Source organism: Artemia sp. Qi Xiang Cuo, chromosome 11 (genome assembly GCF_049724085.1).
Source record: "Artemia sp. Qi Xiang Cuo chromosome 11, ASM4972408v1, whole genome shotgun sequence".
NCBI lineage: Eukaryota > Metazoa > Arthropoda > Branchiopoda > Anostraca > Artemiidae > Artemia > Artemia sp. Qi Xiang Cuo.
The window spans coordinates 46,568,029-46,589,833 of record NC_142804.1 but is presented as its reverse complement, the minus strand read 5'-3'; the positions used below and the strand labels follow the sequence as shown (position 1 = coordinate 46,589,833).

The 21,805-nt window shown below is 34.5% G+C and overlaps 1 protein-coding gene across 2 annotated transcripts in view; it reads left to right on the top strand.

The window, feature by feature from the left end:
• Window positions 1-231: 231 nt before the first annotated feature.
• The window catches only part of LOC148947045 (protein-L-isoaspartate O-methyltransferase domain-containing protein 1-like), a 57,124-nt gene continuing 35,550 nt past the window's right edge, over window positions 232-21,805 (top strand). The window contains exon 1 of one of the 2 annotated variants that reach the window (XM_089096829.1): window positions 232-271. The gene's annotated coding sequence lies outside the window, so the exon portion shown is untranslated. Of the gene's footprint in view, window positions 272-445; window positions 479-21,805 lie in introns of those variants that run through there. The other variant, XM_089096830.1, reaches the window with a different exon arrangement.

Genomic DNA, 21,805 nt, shown 5'->3' with positions numbered 1-21,805 from the left:
AAAGGAAATTGGAACTTCGTGGGAGGTGTAAAAAGGGAGGTATTGAATAGATTGGGATGGAGGAGGAGCGTGCGTGGACAATGAAAGATGAGATGTCCTCCATACGGAAAAGCTAGAAAAAATCCAAACCATACTCCGAATGGGAATTACGAAACTCCCTATGATATATAATGGGAATTCCCCCATGAAAATGATATAGAATGGGAATTCCCAACCTGTTAATTGAAGAAGCCGATTAAAAATTTGGCTAGGCTAATATCCTGTTGAACTGGTATGTTGTTCTATTAAAGTTCTGTCATTTGTGTTCTCCCACACTTAATTAGTTAATGGTATAATGTGTGCCGTTCAGATTAGATGCAAATAAAAGTAGTCTAGGCTTAGTTTCAGATCTGTTTTTTTTTTAGAAGACAAAGGAGTAGGCTAGGCTATTGTTAGAAGAAGGCCTAGCCTATATCTGAACACTAGGTTAGGCTAAGTGGTAAATTTTTCACAGTTCATATTATTGACTTACAAATAAAGTAAACATACCACTCAATTCCTTTTTTATGCTCTTTCCAAATATAATATATTTTATTTCTGATGTAAATGAGAGGTAAGTTTAAACTTTCCCCCTACCCCCCTAATATGCAATTGTATACCCTGAATTGGTATATATAGGGGTGGGAAGTAAAATTCATTTCTGACAAAAATGATTACCTAGCCTATTATAGCCTATTTGGAAAGAGCATAAAACAAGCATCAAGTGGTAGGCCCTATGTTTACTTTAGGTTTATAATTTTGTAAGTTTATAATATGAATAACAAAAAAATCATGAAAAAAGGCATCAAATGACATTTTCACTTTCATCTTAGCTAAATTGTAGTGCCACCTAGAAATTTACCATAGCCTATAGGCTATACAAATTCAGGGCACATTAGGTGGGGGTGGGGTAAAGTTTATTTCTGATGCAAATGAGAAGTAAGTTTAAACTTACCCCCCCCCCTCCCCCTGTCCTATCAAGTAGGCAAATGTCAAAGACTTAGAAATCAGATGGGGGTTAACATGGAAGCTTGGTAATACCTTCCCAGAGTATGTTTTTGGCCCTGGATTCATTACTGAAAGTTTAATTTTCCTAACCTAACCCCTTTCCAAGATAGCAAAAAGCAGACAAATTAGAATAAACTATAATATTTCATCTAATACTTTCTCTACTATTGACTTGCTACTTGGTCCATCTTTATATTATGATCAAGTTCAGATAGTAAAAGCTCCCTCTCTGCAATCTGATCATTCTGCAACTCTTACATTAGTTCAAAATGTATGCTATTCACCCAAACCCCACATAGCAACTTTTAACAACTCTAAGGCAATTGGCCCCAGGTTTGGGAAATTTTAAATGAAGCTGATTTTTGCTTTTTATCAACTAGTTCTGATATAAATGCTATTGAGTCAAATATGAAATCCATTCTGTTACAGTCAGCTAAATCTTCAATACCCATGACTAAGTCAATTTCTTATATGGGTTCCAGGAGACCCAAGAATTGGTGGAATAAGGAGTGCATGGTTGCAGTACAGGTAAAAAGGAAGGCTTGTAAATTGTTTTTAAAGAATCCTTCTTGATCTACAGCAAGTTCCTGTAAGCAAGCATTTGCTAAAGTAAAATTGGTATGTAAGAAAGCTAAACAGTCTACATGGTCCAATTTTAGTGCAGGTATTAGCTTCAGAACTCCCCATTTCAAAGATCCACAATTTCATTAGCCAACTCAACAGTGGTAAGCAGTCTAATGATGACTGTAAATATAATATGCAGTTTTTATCTCCAGTTTCCTCAGATAAGATGAAAGCAAACATTTTTTTCTGATATTTATAAAAATGATTGTTCTGATTCTTATTACCCTTGACCTCCATTTTGTACCCTTCCTTGTACTTCTTTACATAAAAGGTCCTTGAGGGAACCATTTTGCCTAGACTCAATTCTCTTAATATCAAGTCTTCTCCAGGTCATGATGGTATTTATATAAAATGAATTTTTGAGTCCCCAGAGGTTTTCCATACTGCCCTCTTAAGTCTGTATGATCTTGTTTGGTCAAGCCAAAAGTTTCCAGATGCTTAGAAAATTGCCTGGGTCTTTACTGCTTTAAAACCTTCTTAGCCATCTGGTGACCCCAAGTCTTACAAACCTATATCTGTTTTACCAGCATCAGTAAAGTCCTTGAAAGGCTTATTCTTTCAAGAATTGAGTGGTTTGCTGAAATTAATAATCTTTTTCCAAGTGAACAAACAGGCTTCAGAAAAGGACATAGCTCTGTGGATACACTTGCCTTGAAATTGATGTTTATAACTCTCTTAAAACCAGACAGGCCACAATTGCAGTCCTGTTTGACTGGTTAGATGCTTATGGAAATGTAGTCAATGATAAATTGATTGATCTTTTAATTAACCTGGATTTTCTATACTCTTTCATAAGTTTCATGAAGTCCTTTCTAAGTCATAGAAGTTCTATGTTCAAGTTAATGAGTATAGGGAAGAGATGAACCTCACTACTAGAGGTCTTCCTCAAGGGGCAATTTTGAGTCCCCTCCTGTTCAATTTGTATATTTCAAGATTCCAGTTATCTCACTCATTGTTTGGCCTTTATGCAGATGGTTTGATTATTTGGAAGTTGGGAAAGGATATTGTAATTCTCCAAAGTCTTATTCAACAGGATATAAGATTAGTTCAGAGATCTTCAGCTTTTGGTTTTCCAATTTCAATTAGTAAAACCAAAGCCATTATATTTGCAAATTGCTCAAGGGATTTTCCCAATCCTCCTCAAATTTTCTCTAGTGAAATTCCATATTGTAACTCAGTGAAGCTACTTGGCCTATGGTTAGATTCTAAAATGTTATGGCATGCACATATTAATTCTTTGAAATCTATGATCATTTAGAGACTTTGTGTTCTAAAGAGGCCTGCTGGAAGTAAATGGGGATGCCACCCTAAAGTAATTTTTGATTTTTTATAAATTATATATCAGATCTAATCTAGAATATGATATCCAATTCTTCTCAATTTGTTCATCATCTGCATTTAAAACTGTGGAATCATTACAAAATTCAGCTATTTGAATTACTCTGGATTAATTAAAACAACTGTCTGGGTTGGTTTCCCTAAGTGAAAGGGTATCCAGTCAAAGGAAGAAATACTTCTTGCAAATTCAAGCTTATGGAAGTAAGCATGTTGTGTATAATCATACCTTTGCATTGAAGGCAGCTTGCACCAATGGCCATTCATCTTGGGTTCAGTTTCAATTAGAGGTCCCAAATTGTAGTGAGTATTCCCCCTATGCATTCCCCTTTACTGACATTCCACAGTGGGAAATCAGTCCACCTATTTGTCAAGCAGAACTTATTCCAATACCTAAAAACCAAATTCCCAGTCATGAGATTCAGACTATTCTGGCTGAACAGATTTCGAAGTTGTACCCTAATCACAGGAAAATCTATTCTGAGAGAGCTGGAGCAGGAGTATGTATTCCATCATGGAACCTTAACCCTTTTTCACCCCTCCCTTTGGGATCTTCCATTTTGTCAGCTGAATTACGTGCTATTCATTTGGCTCTAGATGTTCTTCTTAAATTAAAGTGTTGTGGAGGAGAATATTCTTTGCCTTTGTGATTCCAAATCAGCAATATTGTTGCTCAAAAAATTAATAGAATTGCCAATGATAAGGACCTATTCAACATTAGAAGACAGCTTCTGAACCTCCAGGCCAAAGGCAACCAGATTGATTACCAACATGTTCCAAGCCATAAAGGTATCAAATATGACACTGCAGATTTACTGGCAGGCAAGGCTTCTTTGTTAAATCCAGGTCCTCTCTCTGACCTCAACTCACACAATATTATTAGGCAAAGATCTAATGTTAATCACAGTAAATTGACTTTATCTCTTTTTCATTCTAGATTGCACACAGTGCTATATTACCATCTGAAATCAGGTGCCTTTCTTCTCAATAGTATGTTATTTAATTGGAAGTTACATCACTCCCCTCTATGCCAGGTCTGCTTTGCAATCGAGGAATTTTCAGCCAAACAACAGATGTTGGAGGTAGTGTAGCCAAATCAAAGTTTCCTTGCAGCCCTTTTTTAACAGTATAGGCTATTGGTGGTACATGTAAAATCTGTGTTCATCCAATGTTTTATTCCTTGATTCACCATACAAAGCAATGATAAAAGTCTCTCCTGCTGCTGCAATTTGTTGTTTGGCTGCATTTCTGTTGTTGAAAATGCTCACTGTATATCTAAACTTTTCTTTTTTTCAATAAACTCAGACAACTTACTTTCTTTTTTTTCTGAAAGTTCTGAGTATGGGGCCATATCCTGACACTGCATGACAGAATAGAAGGACATCTTGGCATTCTTGATGAATCTCTTTTTTGGATATGTTGAACATACTCACCATTTTAGAACCAGATTAAGGCCTAAATGACTGAAAGTTTCCTGTAGTGGTTCTGCATGTTAATACAACTAAAATGTCTAAATCCTGAGCAACAACAACTTCCAGTAACTATAGTACATTGTAGAGCTACTTTAGTAATTAGTATCATCTGTTGCCTGGTGTATTTTGTATCTAATTGAAACTAGATGACTGGAGAGCAAAGTGATGAAAGCCTTTTTATTTTTTGGATTAGAGATAAAATCAGCCTGGCAATGACTAACATAATTGTTCATTACATTGAACTTATGTTACATCTGTAGCAGAACATATAGGCTTGTCCTTTAGTTGTTGGGCAGTCTGAGTAATCATCAAATATGATAACAATATTTTTACCATAGTGTGCATTCACAAATGACTTGCAAGGATGTATTACATCACCATATGTAGCAGATGTAGACTACACAATTTAACAGGTGTCCTCCATTGAGGATGAAGATGCAATAGGCCCATTCTTTTGCAGAAAGATCTTACATCTAAGATCTCACATCTTTCTGCAAAGACTTCCATTCTTTTAACTCATCTTCGTTCAAGTTCTTACAGCTGAATGATGTTAGCAAAAAGTGTGAAGGACGCCATCTTCCTGCTATATAGAGGAACAATGAGAGAACTTTGATGATATGCTCATTATTGTTCTTAGGCTGCTGATCAGAGCAGAATGATGAGACGTTTGCAAAGAACACTATAAGATGTAAGGTCTTAATGCTAAGATTTCACTTTTAAGCATTCTTTGTCAAAAGATGTAACATCTTAGCAGAACAACAAGTAAAAGAACAGCCCTAATACTGTTTAGGAATAATAGATTGCTCCTCTTCTTTGAAAGCAGTAGCTAGAGAAGATTTTGGATCTTTTCTCACATGCAATTTTTAAAAAAGAAAAGTAGGTATTGGTGCCAATTCATATTTAAAACGCTCTTTTAACTCTTCTGGGGTGCTAATTTATATAAATGATCCTATTAAATAACTGTTGTACATTTGTTTGGACCTACTTTTCCTAGATTGGCTGAGAATTGCATAAATTGGCCTATTAGGTATGTCTTTTTACAGGAGACATGACTAAATAGCTCTTTACTAAGATTAGTCTATGATAAAAATCGTTTTCCTGACATAATTTCTTCAGCATTTTAAAGAAAGTGGTAAAGCCAGGGAAAGGAAACTTTCTGGGATGATCTCAAATATTGGTTCCAGAATATGTCTAAAAGTTTCATTTACTTAGCTCAACTAATATTAAGCTATATTTAATTATTATTTCTAATTACTCAAAATTATTATCAATTCAATTAAAACCTAAAAAATAAAACTAAAGAAGTAAAAAAAAACTCATAAAGAAAAAAAAATATTCAACTAAAAATCAAAAAAATATCCATGAAGTTTGTTTCTTTTTAAACAGCAATGTCACATGTCACAGTAGGTCTCTGTGTACAACAGCACCAGAAGAAATACTGACAAGATTATTTGATACAGGTCAAACCTTCCAGTTTCATTGATCTCATTAGGATTTGTTTAGTATAAATGTCAGTCCATATACCTGATCATTCCTTATTTTGACTTCTTATAGTAAATCAACTATCAGTGGTAATCTTTCATACTTATCCTTAGGCATTGCTCTTTGGAGATTATTTGTTTGTTGTAAATACAACTGAACCAACTTTGCATAAAATGTTAAAATGTACGGCCAGGGTCATCTCAGTAGTTTTTGTGATATGCAGTTTCATATTACCTATTTTCTCAGCTCTGAGAAAACATAATAACTCCCTGGGATATTTACTTTTTTTTAATGCTGTTGTTTATTATTGTTAATTCAAAGCTATATTGTTATTGCTCTTGTAAATAATTGGATTGAAATAAAAAGTACACCCTAGGAATTGCCATGACAAAAAAAAATCACTTTTTGCATGGGTAGCACTTACATGTCCTCTCTCTTCTCTGCTGCTAGCAGGGTACTGGAACATCATATAGAAATTTAAGGACTCCTTTTAAAGAAAATTGCTATGTCTACTTTGCTTTTACAATGAACAAATTTCACTCCAAAGAAATTAATCAAGTTTATTTAAAGTTTAACAGTCATTTCTGAGAATATGCTGATGACAAAAATTTAGAAATTCCTCCCTCTCCACAAAATTAGTCTATAATAGTTTAGTGGTTTACTGATTACAAATCCAAGCATAATATTAAAACAATATGACAAACAAATCAAGAAAGTTCAGTGAATGTTTTTCTCTGCAAGCAATGATCATTTCACATTTATCTGAAAATAATTAATGGACTATGAGTGATTTTGATAATACATGATGCATGCCCTCGGGGCATCATAAAGGTCTGCTAATATCCAGACATTTAAAATTGTCAAACCTAGAAATACTCTTATGCTAATGGTTACTGCGGTACAGTGGCTATAGGGCTCTCTTCCTGAGAGGGAAAATTAAAATTCAAGTTGCTGTAGTACTCTATCAAATATTCAAAAACCAAATGATCAGATCAGGTTCTAGTTTGAAGAATAAAATCGAGATTACTTGCCATTTCCTTTTTAGCACTATTTGAAGTAGATATAATTTAGCTTATTGGTAAATATGAAGATCAAAGAATCCAGCTTTTGAAAATTGAATGTTGCTGAAAAACCTCTGCTAAATATTTTGCAGGTCTGGTTTTGGCTACAACATGTGTTTGGTTTTGGAGTAAGGCCTTGGAATAAAAGTTTTTAATTGTATGTTGCATGTCTGTCAGAATTTAGACTAGTTTAATGAATGAGGTAGATCAGAACATCATTTAAAATTTTTGAAATTAGTGTGGACTATCTGTAAAAAAATGTTTCTAAACAAAAATTTATCTATATAGCCATGTTTGAAGTCAAGCTTTGCAGCTAATCATCAGAGCCAATCCATAAGAGCCTTTTTTTTTGTCAATGAGTACCATATGTAATTCACCACCCTAATTAGCTAAGCAGTTGAAATGTTATACTGCTGTATAAACTGAGTGATTGCTGCCTAATTTCCTGTGGTTTTTTCTTTGCTGTTCCTTTATCCAACCATTCTTTATGTGTAGTATAAATACACATGAACATACACCCAGATTTATATATATATATATATATATATATATATATATATATATATATATATATATATATATATATATATATATATATATATATATATATATATCAAGCATTCGATTCAGCTGATAGAAAAGCTTTATCAAAGGTCCTATCCTTTTATAGTATCCTTTAACCTATCTCCAATTCTTACACACAGGGAAAAGCCTTTGGGTTTCTCTTAGCAGGAACTAGTAAAGAACAAACTGCATAGTCATCACTATTACCCTTTAAGGTATATTTGACATAATCTTGCAGATCTTTTAACTTTTTCTTGGTAGCTTTCATCAGTGACTTGACATATCAGCCTTTTATAATAAACCTAATACTAACATAAATAAGGCCTACTATAATAGTACTAGTACTATAATAGAGCCTAGTACTGCAACTGACATCACTGTATTGTTTTACTATAACATCATTCATTGTTTTAACCTATGATTATGATATCATCTATCATCTTGTATACAATGATGTAGTTTTTTTTTATAAATAAATCGATTTTATTTTGAGGATTATGGTTTATTAATTGAAAAGGTCACTAAATAGGCTATAGTAATTTCCTCTCAAACAAGACCTTAAGGGGGAATGGTGTAGAAAAACGCCTGACCATCTCTTATATGTTAAATATCTTTATTTTGTATGATGAGCAAACGGATGATGGCATTGATTTTGGTTTCTATTTATTGCCCAGATCAAGTACTATAAGCTGTATTTGCCTTATTTTTTTTTCTTTTTCTTTGCTGGGCTTTTCAAGTTAGACTTTTTCATGTAAATTCTCTGTGAATTTGTATAAGAAAATCATGCATACAAGTTTATTGACATTAGCATGTACTTGTAGAGGGTTTTGAAAAGAACAATTTGGCTTTTTTTTTAATTACCTCCACAAAGAATGTTTTCGTCGGTGTGCGTGTTACTGAACCACCGTGTAAACGAACCACAAGCAACTGAACCTCTGTAACTGAACCACCGTGCAACTGAGCCCTTGTATAACCGAACCTCTGCGCAACAGAACTCTCGTGTAACTGAACCACCGGGCAACTGAGCCCCATTTAACTAAACCATCATGCAACTCAACCCCATTTAACTGAACCCCCATGTAACTAAACCCTCGTGTAACTGAACCACCGTGCAACTGAACCACTGTGCAACTGAACCATTGTACAACTGAACCACTGAACTCAGTTTTTCAGTATTCTAAAAATACTAGGCAATATCATTGGGTAAAACACAAGTTCGAATTTTACATGTTCAGTCTTGTTGGAATTGTTTGTTTTTTTAAGTCTGTCAATATAAGTGCCTATCAAGGTCATTCATAAAAAATCTTTGTTTTATTTTTGCAAAAAAAGAAGATCTGATGTCACAAACCATTAAAGCTGATTTATTCTCCTTTTTCAGATGAATTAGACATTTCTAGACGTTAAGTAATAAACATGTGTTGCAAATTTTTGACCTTTGTGAATCTAGATAACGAATTTTGATCAGATGTCTTTGAGGAGATTACAGCTAAAAAGGACTTGGCAGGGGGACTGGTAGCACTCCCACTTTTTTGCAACATTCCTTCAACATGCTCTGAAAGTTTTAACTTCATACCATCAGGTTTATAACCTCAGCTGTTCTCGACACACTGCAGATACAACCTATTTAAAACTGGATGCACATCATTTCCCTAAGGTTTGACCTTAATGCTCCATGTTTTTTTTATAGGATCAAACATGCCCTCTTTTCTAGATAAAAAAAAACCTTATATGTTAACAATAGGCAACTTGTATAACTTAAAAGCTCTTGTCTTGCCTTGGGGCTGAGGGTTGTGAACCCATAGTTATTTAACTATGGCATAGTTTTTTAACTATAGCATAGTTATTTAACCTTTGAAGTGTTTTAAATAAAATGGCAGTCTCAAAATTTAAATCAGATGTATTTGGGAAAAAGGGTGGGGTGGAAGCCCTCCAATCACTTTTAACTCTGAAAAAGTGCACTGGAACTTTTGATTTTCAATCGAATGCGCCCCCCCCCCCAAGTTCATACAAAATCGTTTACATAAAAACCTTATGTGTTATCAATGAACAACTAGCTTAACTTAGAGCCCTTGCCCCAGGAGCTGCTGGTGGGGCTGTTAACCCCAGAGGCATGGTTATTTGACCTTTAGACTGTTTTGAACAAAATGATGTTTTTTTTAGTTTTGATCAGAGGCATTTGGGGGGGGGGGATGTCGGTTATGAGTGAGAGACTGATTGTCCTCTGATTACCTTTGACTCTTCAAAATTGAACTTGAACTTTCAATTTCCAATCGAAAGAGCCTCCTTTAAAGTTTTTACGACCATCCCTTCTATAAAAACCTTAAATTTTAACAAGGGTTAACTTGCAATAACGTGCAGATTACTGATACAAGTGTATCAGCAATTTTTTTGGAAGGGCTTATTGTATCAAGGTGAAACTTATGGGGCATGTTCCTACTACTACTGCTATAAATACTGCTGCTACTACTGTACTACTACTACTAATTCAAAGTATTATTACTACTACTGCTCTTACTACGACCTCTACTATTATTAACCTAATACTATTAAGGCTACACATATCAAGTTGAAAATTTGACAGAATGGGGAATTTGAACTAAATCAAAAGACACGATTTGCATGCAGATTTTCAAAATGGCGTATCTCAAAAAGGGATTTGTGTGTTAAATTGGAATTTTCAGAGAGTGCTTAAAGAGAAAGTCAATTCACCAAAAGGAAATACGTGCAGGCTAAGACCTGGATTTACCACTGAGTCCCTATGCCCGGACCTAGGGGCGCATAATGCCAGGAGATGCAATAAATTATCACTGAGTAATTTTTCCTGACAGAAACTGGACTGATTTGATTTATCGTCGTCAGGTACACTCTGCCGCTATGCTGCCTATTCACAGAAAAGTGACTTCAAAACAACACAGGAATTCCATGGTCACTTATAAACTGTCAGATGTCTCCCAAGAATGGTAGCTGAGATTTCGGCATTACCTCTTTCTTTCATCACTTTTTGCACATCAGTTGTGTTCTGTTAATCGCTTCCATTAGCCCTGATTGGGAATAACCCCAAAGATCTTGCAAAAACGAAGCGGCAAAAATGCTTGGTTCTAGAAGTGTCAAAGCTTTAAATCCCGCCCAGTGCACACTAATATTGTTACTATTTTAATTACATTTACTACTACTACTGCTATTACAACAGCTACTACTACTAGTTCGACTACTACTTCTTTTGCAACCACTTGTAAGCTAAAAGCATTAAGATGAAAATTAAGGAATTACATGAATATATAGGTTATCGAAAGGATATATCGGCAATGGGGTAGCAACAGCTAATTGTATTAAGTTGAAACTTCTAGAACTTGATGAGAGAATCTTCAGCTGACCAAAAGGCAATATGTTAATACTACTGCTGCTACTAGTACTAGTGCTTTTACTAGTAATGCTATTACTGGGACTACCATTACAGCTGTACCTAACGGCATGAAGGTGTAATTTTCAGGGAATGTTGAGGGTGGAAGGTGAACTGAATCACAATACGTCATCTGTATACAGGTTGTCAAAAGGGCGCATCAGCAATATCCTAGGGACAGTTTGATGTGTTGAAGAAAATAAAAGGTACTATGTGCATACTGCTACTAATTCTACTACTGCTACTGCGCAACTTAAGGGTATTAAGGTGAAGGTTTCAAGGGATATTTCGGGGGATATTGAACTTAATTAAATTGACTATGATTATGCATATTCTCAAGAGGGTTACACAGCAGTATCTCAAGAACGGCTTCCATTAATACGTTAGACCTTTCAGGAGAAGTATTGGGGGACTTTGAACTAGCCAGAAGGCACCATGTATATGCTACTAATACTACTACTACGATTACTGTAACTAAAGACGCTAAGAGTATTAAAGTGAAACTTTTATGGAACTTTTAGAGGGTGTTTTAATTAAACAAAAATATTATGTGCATCCAGGTTTTTGAAAGGAAATATCCGCGATATCATTGGCAGCATTGCTTTATAATAGCTAGAAATATTCCTGAAACTTTTAGAGGAGCTAATTTGATTCAAAGTTAAAAGTTCTAGAGCTGTACAAGAATGTGGTTCAGTCCCACTTTCTAGGGCTATAATGAGATAAAGTATGTGATGGCGAGGACACGCGTTGCGGTTGAAGGATTGCCAAAGATTGTCCTTGTTTGCCAACCATTTGTCTATTGCATATAGATAGTATTTGTCATTGGGAAAGATACGGACATTTTTCGTGTGGGGGTTTTCTGGAGGATTCTCAATGAGAAGAAAGTTTTTGCACGGAGGGGAGGGGGGCAAGACTTACACATAAATTCCTCTTTTCCATTTCTTTAGGACTTCTCAATTAAACTAGAAAATAGCACAACTCAAATAAGATTTCCAAAATTTGAAAACCATAATCCGCGAGGGGGTATTTTCCAGGTGAAGGGTTTCCGTGGGTGTGGGGGGGGGTATTTTCCGCGGGGGAGGTGGGTAAAAGCTCTTACCCGTAGACAGTGACAGGGTGAAGGGAACCCCTCATCAACAGATATAAAAAAAGGAGAAATAAATATGACTTAGTTTATGACAAGTTTATGACGTCCGATTTTCTCTGTTTTTGTGACAACAAAACAGAGCTTTTTTTTATTAATTATCTTGACTATCATTTATATCAAGAATTTAAAAAGGAAACAATTCCAACAAGGTTGAACAAGTGACGATTCTAACTTGTGTTTTACCCAATGTAAGTACAGTGGTTGAGTTGCAAAAGGGTTCAGTTACACCAGGGTTAAGTTGCACGGTGGTTAGTTGCACAGTGTTTCAGTTGTACAGGGTTCAGTTAAATGGGGTTGAGCTGCATGAGGGTTCAGTTAAATGGGGTTGAGTTGCACGAGGGTTCAGTTAGAGGGGTTCAGTTACACGGTGATGCAGTTGCAATGGAACCGTTGTCATCAGTCAGTTTTTGCCTTCTGTAATTTGTTACCATGAGTTTATACTGGAGACTCCTGACCTGAATAGATTGAATGCTTAGCTTTATTAGGCGGTGCATAATCCGGGTAGAATAATCCTCGGGGTAATTAAAGTCCAGTGTTTCAACTTGACTTAATTGACACTTGCAGACGAATGTTTTAATACATTTTGCAAATAGTAGTGGTATGTCATAATACGTTTCGATAAAAGATTTTGAACCACGTTGAAGAAACAGAATAAAAAAAGGAATAGCTGTTGAAGCAAATATACAAGAATATTGGAAGACAAAGACTTCCTAAATGTTTACTCGACTTGAATGAAATGCCTTTTCATGAAGAAACTATAGCAGAAACGCCAACAATGAGCGTTAAAACTGCTCTTTGCGATTTTGAATCAAATATTTTAAAAAATGTTCCTGGATGATTAATATGCCCTTTATTCTGAAGAGATGTGAACATCTAGTAATCAAGCATGTGAAAGCTATATTCAATTGATTTGATAGAGTAAATCTTTTAAAGATTTTGATTTATCTTTATAGGTTTGTGCGGTTTTAGGGATGTAGCCCCTGTATTCTCTCACTTTTCTTGGGAAGTTGTTCAGATAAATAGCAATAGAGGAAAAGAAAGGGAGTACACATACAAAATTTGTATTTTGATTTTATCACATAGTTTTCTTTTTTTCTGCTTTAATTGTATTCCCCTAAGCCCGAAAACTTTGAATTAAAACTTGACTAATATATGAAGAAGCTCGTGACTCTTGGCACTTCAATCATTATCCTAGCCCCTAGTAAAAAGCGATTTTAAAAAAGCGTGATAAATCTGGACGGTAAAAAGTCATTTTGTTGCAAGGAAAGGGGGTAGGACATGGTAGCCTCCTAATAAATAACAGAATTTCTACATACACAACTATCATTCATTTTATTTTGTAGCATATACTTTTGAAAAATACCAGGCTTTGATTTATAGCTTTCTACCTGTGGATATTTTCCCAAACAGAAACCCAAGTCCTATATGGGATTCTAAATTTCTTGCTTATGATACATATCTCATAGTTTTTAATGTTTGCCTTGTATTTTTTTATCCATAGTTTAATTTAACTTTAAAGCAGCAGGTGTATATTTTTTGTGCAATCTTATAATGGGTTAATAACAAAAACTATTGGGGGGATACTTCAAAAACAAGGATTTCAATACCTAATATAGAGACTATTCTTGGGAACTTGTTCATATCAATACGATCATGAGGTAATAAAGATGGTGCGTATAGAAAATCCGCGTTTCAACCCCCTCCCCCACAAACAAAAACTTTTCCTCTCTTTTTTTCATTTGATTTGCATGCCAGCCGTCTGTAAAAACATGTCTGAAAAGTGAGCTGGGATAGGAAAATAAGGATGAAAAAGGACGGTTTATCGACTAACGTAAAACTCAACATATAGTTTGAAATTTAACAGGAATAAAAACAGATGTGGTGAGGATGCGACTTTAGATCCTTCGAACTTTATCCCTTTACAAAAAGGAAAGTTGGAAGTGTGTATTTAATTATAATTGAAACAATTGTAATTAAGTATGACAGTAAACTGTCATATTGGCAGTATGCCATTAAAATGACAGTAAAACATGTTAATATTCATTTCATTTTTAATTGTGAGTTGAAAGTCAGCGTGGTCAAAGAAGTTTTGTATGTGAATTAAATCTGGTAAAATAAAAGTAAATGACACCACAAAGAGTAGAAGAAGTGATGTTAGCATTTCTCTCGAGTGTCACTATTTTTTTTTTTTTGTTAAGTGCAGAATATTATAGGGCTGGTTAAAGATTCAAAAAGTAGAAACAAAGGCCGAACGTGTAAAATTTTTTTTTGGAACTTATCTAGGTTAACAGGAACAAATAAAATAATGAAGAAAAGAAAGAATTTCGGAATATTCTATATAGATTTCAAAATAAAGTCAGAATGTATGGTTTAGAATATCCTATAGTATTTATTTATATTTTTCATTGATGTTAATTTTCGTGTTATGGGGGTTGAGTTATCATAGCTGGATATTGTAAATTTTAAAGAAAATAATTCGAAAATATGAAATTAGTTGCAAATGTAGAAGAGTTGCACTATGATAAAAGTACACAGGGATAACATGCTGGGACTAAAAAGAACAAGCGATTACTTCCCGTGGACTCGGTCTGGTACCAACCAGGGGTGTCACTAGCCGAAATGTTTGGGGAGGAAGGAAGAAGATCTTACGGACAGTTTGCTCTTTTTCTGACTGATTCTGGTAATATTACTATTAAAATTACTTTAAAAAAAAAACGAAAAACATGCATCCACGATTTTTTCTTTTTTTTCTGGATAAAAAACAAAATTCTAATATTTTTGGATAGGATCTTGTAACGTCTGCATAGGGTTATCTGATATTTTGCTGATATGCTGAATCCAAAGGTATGATTTTCATAACGGTCACTTGCCTCTGTTAGGGTGTTTTCCATATTTCTTGAAAATCAGGCAAATTTCTCAGGCTCGTGGTGTTTGATGTGTAACATGAATTTTTATATATTTGGGATTAGCATAAAAAAACAATTAATGCATTTAATGCATTAATTATCATTAATAATAATAATTGTCATTAATTACCATTTAATGCATTAATTATTACCAACATTCTATCTGTAGGTTTAAGCGGTTGGGGGGATGGGGCACCCCGACTGGGGAGTTGCCCACTTTCATCAAATTTTTCACTTTGATTTGTCTTTTTTGCTTATACTTGAGTCAGGAAAGGGGTGCTGAAATTAATTTAGCCCAAGGCAACACCAACCCTAAGAACCGCTGTGTTACTCCTTGTTTACAGTCTGTTACCACTGACTTTGATTCTAAATCATACGTTCTGCGTGTAGCATATTTTAGAATATAGTTAGAATTTTCATAATTCTTTATTTTCTTTATTTTTCTATTTGTCTTAATTTCCCTTTGGCTGCTGTATTTTACAGGTTAGGAGAGTTTCTCAGAGTGAATACGCTGGACCCTGCCCCCTCCATGGGTGCCCATAGGCTGGATTTTAGGGGGGGCTATGAAAAATACTTTATATCCTTGAATATCCGTATGTTCTTCATTAATTTCATTAGAGAACACTTTATTGTACAAACACACGATTTTCACTTTTAAAATGTAAAATGTAGTTTTGATATTAGCCTTGCTTTCAAAACCAACAGAAACAAAAAAAAACACAATGGTGGCAGAAAATTTTGCCATCATTGGTGAGTTCTGCCAAAAATCCACATTTGCCCTCTTAGTGACATTCTCTGTTGTGAACCACATGAGTGAAATGAAATGAACCCCATGAAAGTGAAATAAGTGAAACTGAAGTTCGGAACATAATCACGGATTTTTAATCATTAAAAATTCAAAAAGTAGAAAAACGGATTTAAGATTTGGATTTATCCAAATCTTAAAAAATTTAATTAACTCATGAAAAGAAACTTACATATGATCTTTAAATCAAAAAATTATAACTTTTCATAAAAAGCAAATTGTAGATTTCGCTTCTATTTGGAAAATGTGTCCCTAGCCAGCTCTTCCAAATTTAGCTCTTGTACTCTACACCTGTGAATACTTAATAAGCACAAACTTGATAGGCGTCCTTCACTCATAGTGCTCCTCAGCCATGTTTTAACTCGCCTCAGGGTGCTAAAGTGTCTCTCCACAGTACATGTTTTTCGTGGGATGGTCAGATATTTAACAAGGGCTCTCATAATTGAAGGGAAAAAATTTAGTTTCAGAGAAGAGATCTATGAGCTTCACTTCCTCACCACAGTCTTTGTTTTTCCACACATCGTACCAGGTCCTTGTTTTCACTTCCAAATTTGTCTTATCACAGAACTTAGATAGATCTTTCATAGCACGAAGAAATGTATCCTTTTGTATTTTTTTAAATGTTGGAATGAATAAAAAATTCTTTGAGAGGGGTTTTGTTGAGGTCATTGAACCTCGATTCAAGTGACACAATTAACAAGTCCAAATAAGGAACAAAAACAGCTAACCTATAGTAATCTATTGTATTAGTGATAAGAATGTTTTAGTGATGAGTTTGTCTTGCAGTTGTACTAGGTGTTTTGATTTCAGTTTCCAGTAAATCACAGGTTTCTTGTAATTCCGTGAAAATTCCTTCAAATTCCATGACTGCTTCTACCCTGTGCTTTTGAAAAACCTCGAACAATTTCTATTTTACGTGTATATATACAGCATGTAGGTCAAAATCTACTGACTGCAGTTTGTTTACAATTGGCTCAAGGTAGGAAGAGTATCTGGAAAGGATTTTTAGACATACAATAAAAATTACTGATGATGTTGCAATGTCCAACTGAAACGCTAGTGAACGCCTTTCTTTTGTTCGCCTCATTGTCAATGGAAAGTTGACTCAAAGATTCCTTGATGGCTATAAAATTGTTTGAAAAGTTGCGTATGCATTTGTACTTCTCAGACCACCTTGTTTCACACACAACAGGAATTTTGGGATCTTTTTCCTTCTAAGAGTGCTCTCCCTAAAGAATTGGATCACTTTTTTAATTGTGCCTATTGTGTTTCTAATTTCTGGTACAATATTGAGGTCATTGACTACTAAATTTAATCTATGAGAGGCACAGTGAAAATACACAGCTTTTGGATATTTTTGTCGGATTCTTCGTTGAACTGCAGTATCTTTCCCGGCCATCGTTGAACATCCATCAAATCCTAAACCAATTAGCTTTGTCGTATCTAGTCCTATCTTGTCTTTGAAATGCAAAATTGCACCAGCAATACTTCCTGCATCAAATGTTTCAAGTTCGACAAACCCCATAAATTCTTCTTTGATCACCCATCCCACGTTTGAATCCGTTTTTATGTAACGTACCCCTATTGACATCTGCTCTTTCCCACTAATATCAGCACTCTCATCTGCTAGCAAAGAGAATGCTTGGCTATCATTTACTTCTGTGACTATTGTATCTTGTAGTATAGTCCCACAAATATTTATCAGCTCATTTTGGACATTATGAGATGTATATTTTGCTTTTCCTGAATGTGTCGTTATATGGTCTTTAAGGACCTGATCTCCTGCTTCAATGCGTAAACGAAGTAGGTCTTCAAAGTTTCCTCCATTTGAATGTTTTCCACGGAGAGAAATGTCGTGAGTATTACAAAATATAATTGCTTTTAAAGTTGATGTAAGTTTGCTTCAGTTTGTCTGTACAAGATCAGATATAGCAGAATCCAGTTGTTCTTTGATGTTTTTTTCTTCATCGTCATTGAATCACAGAAGTTATTAGCATCAATTACAGCTTCATAGTGGCATCGGGGTTTGCACGGGAATTGATCCCGTGCATCTTCATGAAAATGTTTGAAGTCCTTGTGAGCTTTTATCACTAAAGAACCAAAAATGCCTCTCTTCAAGGCTGGCTTAAATAACACAATATTTACAAAGCCCGCCTTTTAGGGAAGTCGAATACACTAACCATGGATAAGCATACAACCAGCTTTCCTTAAATTGACGGGTATCTTTACCAATAATAGAAACATCTTTCTTGAAATCATGAGATTAACAGTTTACACTCGGCTTTGTCAGCAATTCGTATTTTTTTACAATCAGAAATACCTGGCTTTTCCAAAAAGCTCACTAAATCAACACTTTCAACCGCACTGTCATTAACATTCGTGTTTTTGAATTGCAAAGATTACTGAAACTCAACAAATCTTCTTGAAGTTGAAGGTTGTTCCATTAGGCTACAATTTCTTTGGCTGCTGATGACAAGACATCTAAATAAGGCAACTGCAGATATTCTAGATTTTCTGGAGGAGAGGTTTTCTCAAACTTAGCTTTTTTTGTTTTTTGATTGAAAAAACTTCCGGATATCCATTTCTCTAAAAATAAAGAATTTTATATCTATTAGAACTGCCTTATTAGTAATTTGGAGCTATGGTTTTGTTTGAGCAAGGAATGATTTTGATTTAAATGGAATGAATTTGATAGAAAAGAGCAAATTAGCAAATAAGTAATGTAGGTTCCATTGACCAAAACCACCAGGGCTTTTAATTACATTTGCAACGATTTCTGCGAATTAACGAATATTCTTCGGCAAGCATACATTAACATACCTGGAATTAAATAAAAAAAATATTTTTTTTTCACCTGAAATTAAGGAGCAGCATTAAAACTTAAAACGAATAGAAATGAACTTCCCAACAGATGACTATTCACGCTAAAGTTTTTTAGTACTTTTAAAAAAGCTTCTTATTGTTCTAATTAAATGACAATTGTGTTTCAGGAATCGTTCTTACAGAATCGAGACAAAATTCAAACTTTAGCGTAGATAACGAAGTGTTGAAAAGGGGACAACCCACCTCATATATGTAATAACTCTTGTTTGTTTTAATGTTGCTAATTAGGCATACTTTCAGATGATAAAGAACTTTTTGATATTTACGGTAAGAAGATTGTATGGTACTTAAATTTTAGCCATAAAACACGCGAGAAATTGTATAGCGAACATGATACAACAAACTAGTTAAACAGCTTCTTTATCAAGAGAATTCCTTGAGCGCGATAGGCAAACAGGGGTTTCTCACTCCGTGAACAATATTTAAACTTTAGTTTTTTGGGGTTGTGGAGTAAAAAAAAGTACCTAGGTTAGGTTATAGAATTAGCAGTATGATCATTCCCTATCTCACCCATTATAAAAACCCGGACCGTGGTGCAAGTGCTCCGAAGAACGTAAAAACATAAGCGACATTAGATCTTTTCACGGGTAGACAAGTCAGGTTTCTCTTGAACGCGAAACTTGGCTTCAACGTTGGAACACTAATTTTGAAGAAACTAATTTTAAATTAATTTATTCCAATGCATACATTGGTAATTAGTAGTGCAATGTTATTATTAGATGTTTTTAGGAATTAAAAATAGGTTTCGAAGTCTCAAGCTGGTTTCAAAGGTATTTGAGAAAGTTTCTGCCAAAATACGTGTTCCTGGGTAATTGGACCGCTGATGGCAGATCAATTGAGAGGAGTTGTTTGTACTCGCCGATATATATATATATATATATATATATATATATATATATATATATATATATATATATATATATATAATTAGTTCGGATGTTTATAGGAATTACAAGTAGGTTTCGAAGTCTCGAGTTGGTTTCAAAGGCATTTTGAGAAAGTTTCTACCAAAATACGTGTTCCAGGGTAATTGGACCGCTGATGGCAGATCAAATGAGAGGAGCTGTTTGTACGCGCCGATATAAATAAATATATATATATATATATATATATATATATATATATATATATATATATATATATATATATATATATATATATATATATATATATATATATATATATAAAATAAGTTCAGATGTTTATAGGAATTACAAGTAGGTTTCGAAGTCTCGAGTTGGTTTTAAAGGCATTTTGAGAAAGTTTCTGCCAAAATACGTGTTCCAGGGTAATATATATATATATATATATAAATATATATATATACAAACTTTGTATATATACAAACTGGAAGAATATTCTATAATAGGAGGTTTTCTAGCGTAAAGCCCCGTAAAATTTTGGATCTGCCTCTAAAATGTGTGATGTCCTTCAATTTTCTGAAAACTCCCTAAGAATTTTACAAAAAACACTTTTTAACAGACGTTTGATATTTTCTTGGATAGGGCTATTGTGACAAGTTTTACCACAGCAACCAATAATTAGAACCCAAGTCCTAAAATTGGTCTCAATCAGGAGCCCTTATCGCTATTTAAATTCACAAAGTGCAAAGATTTTCAAACAGACGTGTTTATTGTTTAAAGTTCAGGAAAGGTCTGCCCATTTCATACGAAAACATTCATTGAAAACGAAACTAGTCTCATCTAGAAAATAAATATCATATAAAATAGATATCACGACATGAAAAAAAATGATAAACCATCTAGTGTCGGATCCGCAGGGGGGGGGCGAGGGGTGCCCCCCTAAAGTAGTCTGAAGTAGTGTAATTCAACTAATTAACGCAAGTTTGCATTAATTAAACTTGCTCCTAACGTAAGTTTATCGGATCAACTTATTTTGCGCACCCCTCCCCCTAAAAAATCCTGGATCCGCCCCTGAAACCAGCACACCTATTCCACCAGTTATTAGAAGGAAAAAAATCCTTATTTTCACAAATTTCATCAACCCCCCGCCCCCTTTTTTATAAAATCCTACATAAGCCAATAAGTTGAGTCCACTGTTTGTAAATAATAGATTAATTCATAATCTGTATATAAATTAAGTCATACCTGTGAGATGGGACACTTGCAAACCACTTGGCTGGCTCACCAAGTTTTTTTCTGCTTTCATAATTATGAATGATACAATTTTGAACCATTTCTCATTGATTGACGCATACAGACTAACCCGCTAAACCATGAATAAGTGGGAGGAGCTTTTTGTTCGCACCGAGAATGAAGATCAGAAATGATCTGCGATAAACTTACTGGATAATTCTATAAACTGTGGTCCAAAACCAAAGTAGCAAAAAAAAAAAAAAATTAAGCTTACGATTCGGCTTTCAAAAGAAATATCCTTCTCTAGATGTTCAATTTAAGAACCCAAAATCCAACCGAAAAATCCAACTACAATAAAATTCTTCACTAATCTTGACCACGAATCATGTAGAATCGTATAGCATTCGGAATACTGCAATCGAAATGGTTTAACCAAACAGTTCGTGGTAACGAACTGTAAGTAAGGAGCGACCCGGCTCAATAGTAACCGAAGCTCTAAAATATGCAATTTTGATACCAACAGATACATCGAAAGAATCAGATTTTTATGCTGATTTCAGATATATAAGTTTCATTAAGTTTAACTTTGCTCATCAAAAGTTACGCGCCTGAGAAAATTTGCCTTATTTTCGAAAAAAGGGAACAACAACCCCTAAAAGTCATAGAACTTCAATGAAAATGACACCATAAGATTCAGCGTATCAGAAAACACTATTATAGAAGTTTCAAGCTCCTATCTGCAAAAATGTGGAATTTTTTATTTTTTGCCAGAAGAAAGATCACGGATGCGTGTTTATTTGTTGTTGTTTTTTTTTTGTTTTTTTTTTTCCAGGGGTGGTCGTACCGATCCAGTAGTCCTAGAATATCATGAGAGGGCTCATTCGAACGGAAATTAAAAGTTCTAGTGCCCTTTTTAAGTGACTAAAAAATTGGAGGGCAACTTGGCCCCCTCCCACGCTCATTGTTTCCCTAAAGTCACCAATCAATATTTTGAGATAGCTATT